Source organism: Etheostoma cragini, chromosome 15 (assembly GCF_013103735.1).
Source record: "Etheostoma cragini isolate CJK2018 chromosome 15, CSU_Ecrag_1.0, whole genome shotgun sequence".
In the NCBI taxonomy this organism is placed as follows: Eukaryota; Metazoa; Chordata; class Actinopteri; order Perciformes; family Percidae; genus Etheostoma; species Etheostoma cragini.
In genome coordinates, this window is record NC_048421.1 from 11,569,508 (window position 1) to 11,580,289 (window position 10,782).

General features: G+C 40.8%; 1 long non-coding RNA gene across 1 annotated transcript; it reads left to right on the forward strand.

Annotated features, from left to right (window-relative positions):
* Positions 1-1,520: 1,520 nt before the first annotated feature.
* Positions 1,521-6,143, forward strand: LOC117957450. Its single transcript, XR_004659517.1, has 3 exons — positions 1,521-1,663; positions 4,531-4,535; positions 6,133-6,143. It is a non-coding gene; the product is annotated as an uncharacterized LOC117957450 (long non-coding RNA).
* The last annotated feature ends 4,639 nt before the right edge of the window (positions 6,144-10,782 follow it).

The following is a 10,782-nucleotide window of genomic DNA, read 5'->3' on the forward strand; positions in this document are numbered from 1 at the left end:
GAGGCTTCATTCCCTCCTCTTCTTAAGCACTTGCTTAATTGCTGTTCTCACCTGAGCAATTGTATAATTTCCTTTATTTTTCTTCTCCTCTGCCCAGAATATGAGTCTATAATGAGCTGTGGGTGTCCCCCAAAGCAAAGCCTAGAGCCTTGAAATAGGTTTCACTAATTTACCAATTAGTCATAAGATACAATTAGTGTGCAAGTTCCCTAAGTCCATGAATGCCCCCACCACCAGCCTCCCCTCTTTGATTGTTCAATCTCTGCAGTGATCATCACTCCATTACTTGGCTCATGCTCCTGCCCTGCTTTGTTCAGCCTCGCTACGAAAGCAAGGTCCCACCTGCACTTTGGATATTACTCTAACCCTATGTGCCTCGCAGGGACTCGGTGAGGGAGTGTGAGTATGTGAATGTGTCTACGTCCGCAGCTCTGGGTTTCTGTTTAAGTGCAGCTGGGACCGGTTTTACTGACCAGGAGGATGAGTTGGGTAGGGAAGGGAGACGGGGGTGGGTGGGGGTGGGTGGGGGGCTGTCTGGAGAATCGAAAACTTATGAAAACTGAGAAGTTACCAAGTAGCAAAGTGAAAGTTTGCTAGAGGTGCTAATCTAATTCATGGTTGGAGAATTCCGTGTCTCTGCTAAAGACAAATAAGAAATGTAAAAAAATATGTATATATCAACGCTACTGTGCTCGCTGTTATGCTATGCGTGAGGTCTGGGTGAACAGCAATCAATATGTGAGAAGTCATTTGTTTGTGCAAGGATAGTTCATTTTTTTCCTTTATGGCAACACAGTTGTCCTAGATAAGATTTATTGTAATGTAATTCTACTAAATTAACTTCTGTTTTCATCATATAAGCATGCATGTAGGTTGTCTCAAGATCATATACAATTATAATGTTAGGTCATTCGATGTCAAAACTAATGTCTAAATAAAAAATACTGACAATTAATATGGCATTACCATCTTAGAACCAAAGGTATTAAGGCTAAATATAAGTCTCACTATGTTGACCTTTGGCAGATTGAGAAAGGTTTGTACCCAAGCAAAAAGATAGACAAATTTGTCAGATTTTTTAAATAGATCTTTACACATCTTTGGCCATCTCTTTCTTTAAGATAAGAATTTATTCAGTTTTATAAAAGTACAAAACATACCAAAACAACAAAACAAAAAGGGACAAATATATAATTTGTATGAAAAAAATACTGTGACCAGGTTTTAGCTTCAGCACTTTCTCAGTTAGCAGAGACTGAGGCAGGAGTTTTTGTGTCAACTGCAGTGAGCATGAGGGGACACTTTAGAGTGTGATCACACCAGAGAAGTTCGAAGCAGTTTATTGGAACTGTGGAACAGTTTGTTTCATTTAAACGAGATAGAACAATGCCATTCAGTTTCCAAATAACAGCAAATAACTTTTCTGAGACTGGGGGAGGGCAATCTATGAAATAGAATAAGACACTCTTTAGGATCTCTACTAGCACAATTGTAGACTTTTCACACATTTACAGTTTTTTTTTGTTCTATTATGGGCTAACAGTTAACATAGAAATGACCAAACATACATTTAAATGCCCTCTGTAAACAGACAGTATTACATGCTGCCGCTGGTAGGGGCAGTAAATTACAACCTGACCTACTTTCACTTAACTACGGTGCCGTAAAATTTAGACTAGCGCACAGTGGAACGTGCCTGCATTGCATCTGTAACTAATTCTTTTATTGTAAATTAACAGTTTTCTCTCTGAGTAAACAACACGGGAGTAAAATATTCAACTGTATGTCCTTCCCGTAACGCTAACTTTGTAATACAGTGGGCAATAAAGCACTGTAACGAAAAGATCTTTAAGACAGCAGGTGTGGTAAAAACACTACCGCTTTTGTTCAAACTGGCCGCTAGAATCAACACAAACTGAAAGTCACATATAGCCACTTCAACACTCCTTAAGCAGCTAATTTGTCAGAAATACAACTGAGGAGCAACTATTATGTCTGTCTCTAGCAAAGCAAAACAAACCCACACTGTAAATAAAGAAGTCAGTCAAAAGTAATAGCAACTCTGAATCCCTCTTGTGTGAGAATAAATTAGCATTTTACTTATTAAGTGTAAGTACATGCAAAGTGTAGTTTTCAGTTTGTCTGGATAAATGATGTAGCTCCTCAAAACCCAAGTAAAGTTCCTGTGTCTTGCTTCTCAACAATTAAACAAAACCAAAAAATGCCGCAGGTGTTCAGGGAGAGCAGGAGTCAGAGAGAGGATACAAGAGGACGGTGCAGCCTGACCATAAACCAATCAATCAAGTATCGGGAGACGCTGGGACGTAGTTATGTCATGTATAGTTCTTTAGTGCACTTGCACAAGTGCATAGTGAAACCAAAGCTAACCGGACCAAATGTATACAACGTACCAAAACAGGAACCTTGGTCTAGACTTTCAAGTGTGAAAAGGCCATATATTTCTATTTCTTCCTTTAGATGTAGGAAAAAGAGTATTGCAGTTGGCCGGGAAAATGGCCCCAAAATGTATATAGTGTACAGTACTTGTATTTTGTACCATCAGTAAAAGAATTGATCACAAAGACACTGTGTATGTGTCTATCTGCATCTGAGCACATCTCTGAACAGAAAAGACCCTGGAGAAATAAAATACACTGAATTTTAGTTTAGTTTAGTCTAATCTCCAGGTTTGAAAAATTTAATAATTTTGTATCAGTAAAAATTTGACACCTGTGGGTAAAAGGGGATAAGCAGATGATTAAGTCAATTAGGCTGCAAAGCAGTTTTAATTAAAAGAAAATGTTCTATCCTATTGGTGTATATCATATATATATATATATATATACACATGCATTAATTTACTTGTCATTTTTGTATCTTTGACAATTTTTTTATCTCAGCTTCTCTCTTTTTCACTGTACCTTCCTCTTTCGCTCACTTCCTCTCAGAGGTTCATTCCCCTCATGCTAATGGACACCCCCCCCCCCCCCCCCCCCCCCCATCCTCATGTCTATCTAATCAAAAATCAATTAAAAACACCTCGCCGCCAAGTCTCCAGAGCCAAGCCTAGGCTGAGGGTGGAACTGAAACGCTTCCCACACTTTCTCCCTCTCACGATCTCTCTCTCTCTCTGCCTCTCCCTCCCTCTTCCTCCAATGGTCTCCCCCTCTCCCTACCCTAAGCTCCGCCCTCCTGTCTACTGGAAGTTGGCAACATGATTTACGAGAACGGAGAACTTAATTTATATATTTTTTTCCTCTTGCATCCTCTCATTTATTTATTAGATTTTTCTCCCAGCCGCCTCTTCCTGTCTCTGGCGTGGAGGGGAGGATAGAGGGAGAGAGAGGATAGGATTAGATGGAGAGTGGTCTCGGGGCAGACCAGTAGACTGGCAGGCCTGCAGACATGGAACAGATCTGTCCCACACTTAATGGCATTAGTGCCGTCCCTGAAAGGGGGAGGGGAGGCCAGCAGGGAGACAGGCTAACATATTAAAACTGCTTCTATACCAGACGCTTGTCTACTCCACTCAAACTTCAACTCCAACTCCATCTCCCTTTTCTTTTCTGGGTGTAGTTTTACTGACACGCCAGATGGCTTGTTATACAGAATCATCTTAGAAGCCGCCATTGGAAACGTTTTGAAAAAGGTCAGGCATTTTCAAAAAATACCAGGCAGGTGAAAAAAGTTGCAGCCGTCACACACACCTAAGCCACCCCTCTAGCCCCCAGAAGCTCTGCAAGTATGTTTTTTCCCAGTCTGGTCTTTCCCTGAAATTTTTACTCCCACTCATCTTGCCTATACCTAGTTTTACATTGCCAGATATAGCTCCACAGGTCTGGCTACATTACCGATTCATTCTAGGATAGACGGAAAAAAACTGCTCTGGGTCATTTGCATTTCTTGAAACCAATCCCAATCATCTTGGCCATCGCTAAGTTCCAAATGCAGTTCTGTAAAATGGTCTCGTGGAAGAACTCATTTTGGTCAAACATTTGCACCCGCAAAAGAAAAAGGCCCATATAATATAAAATGAAGTCAACAGTTCACACAGTACAGTGACATGAGCTATTTAAATTAGCAGGTTACATGGTGAATTGCTGTGTGTACTGTGTCCATAGTAATCCCGGCCATTCGGTCTCAAAATGTTAGATAGTAAATGCTTTAAACATATTCTTTGTAAATATTTAACATTATTCACCAAAAGAACCAAACTGGCCTGCCTTATTGCCCATTGAGAGGAACTCAGTTAATACAGACCAGCCTGAACCTAATCAACCCAACCTGGCAGGCAGTGAGTGCTAGCCAAGCATAGGGCAGGTCATGCCTTCCGCATGCCTTCGCCATCATAGGAAAACATTTTAGTCTCATCAAGGGTCATCAGACCATGATTGGTTTGTAAGCTGGTAGTTCAGACACAAACGCATTACTTAAAGCCTGACCAGATGGATTTTCGTGTAATATATGATCCCATAACTCTTGCGTGATATTCCAAGAATCCAGCTGCCATGCAAGGTAAGTTTGACTGAGTATGTGTCAAATGTGTTGTTGAAACAAGAAGCACTTAGCTCGGACCTACTAGTCACTCTTTAACGCTTGTGTGGTTTTCGGATTAAATTGTCCCATTTCAAATTTTTACAAGAAGACAAAAGGTACAAGTTTTTTCTAGCTGAAAATCAATGGCCTTACCTTATTTTTGGTGATAAACATGTATTCCTGACTCAATTCAGAAAATTATTCTGGATATGACCACCTATGTTTCTTCCATAGTGGATTTTACCATGAATTATAACCTTATGACAAAAACAAAAACAAATCAACTTCAATTTTTAATTGTGTTCTAGTAGAGACTGATTGCATTCCCTAAACAAATATGTTATCTGAAGTCTTTGAAATTGAGATAGAGGCAGTATCTGTTATTAGATTATGAAGTAACATTTTATTTTAGAATTGTTTTTAAAACCCCGTATAAGTCACGGGTAGTAGACCCAAGGAGTACAAGAGGGTCCCGAAAGTGAAGACAATACAAGGTTTAAACACATAAACAGTGGACCCCATCAGAATAATATTTCAAAATATGCTCACACCACACACACACACACACGCACGCACACACACACACACACACACACACACACACACACAGAGAAGACTTGCTCTCAGGTGCAAATTAGCTCAAAAGCTAACATGGCCTTCGGTGGTAAGTGACATCTGTCGACTCTGTCTACATGGATAAAACTACAAGCACTTCCTTCTCTGCACTCTCTCCTTAACTCATTTACACTTACTCCATTGCCTCCAGGAGTTTACACATCTTCCCGATCAGTGCAACTTTGGTGTGATCAGGGCCGGATTGCTGACTGTCAGCACACCTTTCAAAACTAGATCCAAACCCTACGGCATCCTCAGAGGCTCAAATTACCCTCTCTAACCCTGCTTGGACAGCACACTCATACTTCACACTACTACTGAACCAGGAGAATGGGAAATTGCATTCAGGAGTTGGACAGGAAATGGGAGGAAGAAAAGGGGAAAAAAAAGACAGCGAAAGGTGGCAGATTGGAGTCAGCAAGAAAAGACCAGAGACAGAAAAGAAAAAAGAGAAATGAAGAAGAGAGCACTCTCCTTAAACATGCACATATCAAGTGTGGGAGACCATGGTGAGGCCAGGGGGAGAGGAAGTGACCAAGAAATGTGAGAAGACACTGACAGACAGGTAGAGCCAACATGCTGTGTCTTTTGATCAATGGAGTAGAGAGTTAGTAAATATACATGGACCCCGCCCTCCAGCTCTTTCAGCTGCCTCAGCACACCCCAGCATGGATGGATGGGAAAGATTTTTTTCATCGCCTTTAAGAAAAGGTTAAGTCACGACAATATTGTTGTGGATCTTGGAAATATTAGCAATACTTCTTCCTCTGTCATGGGAGTTTGATTTATCCACCTTCCTCCGTACAGGCTGAGGAGGATGAGGAAAAACAGTGACAGGAGCAGATCGGCAGACACTAACAGCCTGGGGAGTGTTTTCTCCTTATCTCTATGTCACAAAGGCCACCCCAGGTACTGCAGGTGTGTCTGGAAACAGCTTTAGAGAGAGCTATTGATCCTGCTGAGTACACCTACTGTATATAGCCGAGCTCTGCCCACAACCATGCACCCTAAGGAAAACTATACAGGAACAGGCCGAGCAAAAGGTCACCCTCTGATGGAGATAGGGAGCTGCATACCTATTTAGTATCCTAAATGGCTTGAAACCTTATTACTAAGTCAATCCACATTCTCCAACCCTTTTAATTCAAAACAGCAGCTGTGTGGAGTGATTGTTAACACCGCCTTGGAAAATGAAGGAGAACGAACAACAAAATGACTAACATCTAGTCAGATAGTATATTAATAGTTGCTTACAGAATACAAGAGTATAATTAGGGGCATGTTGATTAAGTAGTTACCTGCAGAGCCCAATAATTATGAGAACCAATTATAGCTTGTTTCAGCTATTAATTTCATTTGATGCATAATAAAAGGTTTTTCTGTCACTTAAGCAGCATTCCTTCTCAAAGTTTTTCATTTTTTATTGGGATGCACGGTATGTCGACAGTTCAGATAATGTTCAGATAATTTTGGGGGTATTTTAGGCCTTTATTTGTATAGGACAGCTTAGACCTGAAAGGGGAGAGAAGGGGAATGATATGCAGCAAATGGCCACAGGTCAGAGTCGAACCCGCAGCCTCCGTTTATGTACACGCTCTACCCGGTGAGCTAACCAGGCGCGCAGGTCATTTTTTCATACATGGGGACAGGTTTGATGAGCCACACGGTTCATATGTGAACAATCAATGATTATTTCCATTAGCTGCCATTGTGTGTTTCATGGCGGCAGCACAGGTGTGTGTTTGGGCTACGCAGTGACGCAGCACAGGATTTACATGCAGAAGACAAAGCGATGTCAGCGGCCTGGATGTTTTCACTGTGAAAATGAAGACCAGTGAGTGCAGAATGAAATCGTTGAAAGTCAAAGTAATGTGAGGAGGATGCCGTGTCGAATCATTGAACACCACTAATCTGATCACTCCCATAACGAACTGCCATCCATAATAATAATAATTACAAACAATATCAGAAGCAAGCTACTTTTGTAGCAAGCCGCCTAACACAAATAGCGGCAGCTGCAGCCCACACATTAGACAGTGTATGACGGAGAGGGAAAGAGGGGGAGGTGTGTATTTCGGTGAGATTAGTAAATATCAGTTATCGGCCATAATAGCTATGTTAATAGCAGTTATTTTATCGGCCAAAATTTTAATTTCTACGCATCCCTAATTTTTCAATGTGCTCTGTTCTTCTAACTTTCCTCGTAACACTTTCTGCGACTTTCCTTATAAATTGATATTTTCAGTTCCTGGTGTCTCAACATTACAACTAATATCTCCTCTTTAAAGAGTTAATAAGTTAATATGAAAGCACATTGCTCCACCTCAGTTCAAAACAAGGTCACAGCATAGAAATAATATTGTTATTTGTATCGCAGATTAAACCCTTTGTATCCAATTCACTGAGGTTAAAAAATATGAAACCGTTATTTGAAAAATGTCCAATTGATGGATAAACATATGTTACTCGGTTCAGCTGACGGTTCAGGATATGTTCCTTATCACCTCATAAAACCAAAATTCACTAGTTTATTCAAGAGTTTAATGTAAAGAAGTGCATTCAATTTTATTTAACGGTGTTCTTCTCAGCCATTTCTTTAAAAAAGTGGATCCTGAATTGTTTGTTGGACGCCATGATAGGCCCAGCTGTATGTGTTTAGCCTGCAGTTAATTCTGGATGCAAGTGAATGTCCATTAAATGTAATCTTGTTTTTCAGTCCAGCGCTCAGACCACAACTTCAGAGAATTGGCCAGCGATGAAGACATCATCCATCATCCCACTGACGCTGAGCCAGAACACTTAGAGATAAATATGGAGGCTATTCAAGTTGTACCTGTCTTTGAAAAACCACACAATCATAAACACAAATAGGGTCACAATACAGATTTACAATTCCTTTCTGTTTCTGCAAATCAAATATGTAAAAAAATTAAATCTATCTTTCTCATGCCTATTTATCATCTTCCACTCATTCCATCAGAAGCTTCGCCGCCTTTTATCCAGCATTATTATTTTACATCTTGATGGCTGCTGCTTGATGTCTGTGTTTGTGCACACATATACAAGCAAGCTTCTCTCGTCCATTTCATCTCCTAAAAATGTATGAAGAAACCCAAAATAGTCCACTCAGAAATTTGAGTTATTGGTTTAATGAAATTAACGAAATAAAATAAATAAAATTAATGAAATTAAACCAATAACCCAAATAGTGCATTTAGAGTTGATCCAAGGAGCACACTAGAACACTTATCTCAGCATCAACAGTGCTGCAGAAAAAAGAGCTGTCTTAATCGGATTGCTGGAGCTCTAAAAGGTTTTCTGCACATGGGTTCCTCTATAGATGCTGGGCTCCAGGGCCAGGCTGGGCACTGGGGCCTGACTGGCAGCCCGTCTCCATGGCTGGACAGGCTGATAAAGTCCAGAGACTTATTGGTGTCTTTGTTAGCCACTATGAGCCTACGAGTAAGATGATCCTAATTAGAGGTTTTGAATATGTGATTCAATAAGTGAACACTACACACAGATGGATGCAGAAGCTCACAGATACACAACACCCACACCTTTTCTGCACTAAAAAGATACAGTATGTAGGTACATGCACACAGGCAGACACACACTTTTAGACTCTGCGATTTGCTTTTGTTCTCTTTTTCTCACTGTACACCTACACATCAGTCCATGGACTCACAGAGAAATTCATTTATCAGTGGTTCACTGTGCCCTGAAGCAAGTAAAAGCTGCAGCAGACATTGATCAAACTGACTTCTAACATGAAGAAGTTCAAAATCGCACTTTTCAAATCCCTTTATTGCCAGCAATCTTCCACTACCTAAATAAAAGAAATCACACACACACACACACACACACACAAAGTTACACTTTGCTGTATGTATTCTAGCAAACATTAGCATCTCAACAAACAGATCCCCATTTACATATTGTCACGTAATGCGAATATAACCCTGACATTTTTAGCATACATAAAGGGCATCCTTGCTTTAAACATTCCTCTACTGAATGACTGAGAAGATATTTAAGTATAGATAAAGGTATTTTAAAAGATTCTGTGAAACAAAGACTAGATTCACTGTGTTACTATAAGAAGCCAGGTAGGTTCTGTGGTGACATTTTGTCATGACGTGTTCCTCAAAATTAGCATTATGGCGTTAAAGTACAAATCATGCCCTCAAAATACTCATTTGTGCAGTTAATTTCCTTTGACTATGAGGAATGCAAATGTGAAGGCTAAGTAGTTTTAAATTCATGCCTGTCAGTTTACCAGTGAGACTCAAAATGTTTCCCTCAAAAAGTTCTCTTCATACTGAAAGAATACAAGAAACCTGTGTTTCTCCTCCAAACGATACGTCTTGCACAAGTCAAGGAAATGTACCATCTTCTTGCACAGCAGCTCCAGAGTTATTAGCCTTTGTTCCAACTGTTTTGCATATTCAGCCTCCCTTCCAGCCTACATAGATGTTAATGCACTCCCACACAAACAGATCGGTGTGAACAGGGCAAACATATTTTCCATCTCTCCATCTCACACACACACACACACAGTCTCAAGAGTATTTCACTGCTATCTTTTTCTAAAACCCACTCACATCACACAATCAACTAGGCACACACGTGTCTCCACACACACACACACACACACACACACACACACACACACACACACACACACACACACACACACACACACACACACACACACACACACACAAAGTTTTTTTGTGAATCTCTGGCAACCACCTCTCTGCTGGATCAGCTGAAATAGGATCCATCCCTCAGATCCCGCTGTACCTCTCACACATACTGATGTAGCCTGATCTCCTGTCAGTGAGACGGCCTGCAGGGAGCAAGTCTGGAGCTTATAGCACGGCCTCCAGAGACCATCTCAGCCAGATGCTCAAAGAGGTGGAAAGCCAGCAAACTACCAATAGCCACTACAGACAGCCAGGGACATTATGAGACCAGGGATGCTGCACTGTGGTTCTGTGCTGCTTCAGGCTGCTTTAGATGACATCACCACACAGGTCACATCTGGCTAGCCACCAGTGTTTTGACGTGAGACAAGTGCAGTATAGTGATACACCTCAGGACAGGGACGACCGCATCTTAACACGCTTATGCACACTTGTGGAAAGGCACACACACACACACACACACACACACACACACACACTTAGTTCCCTGTGGCAACGGTGTCACAACAGTGGGCATGAAAACAGACTGTGACAAAGCAAATCTTAGTACAAAGGCTGGGTGTCACTGCATAATAGTATTCAAATGAAAGCACAAGCCACAGCTCAGACTCTGCAGTGCCTGGCTTGCAGGGCGTTCAAAGAAATAAAATGTGTTTTTACAACTTGGTCCTTCTTTTGGGTTATATTGGATAACAATTATATTGGTTACAAAACAACCCCTTATTCAGCCACTTGTTTGTAGAGATGTGGAGCTGTAAATCTCAGTAATTAAGTTTTTCTTTCTTTCATTTCTAGCTTCAAGTTGTTAGTGGATGCACATGTTTAATGTGCCCATTAACATGCCTGTAAACACTTGTGTATAAAAAGAAAGGCTAATGGGGAGAATGTTTCCATGATCAATATAAATAACCAAAGTAAGACC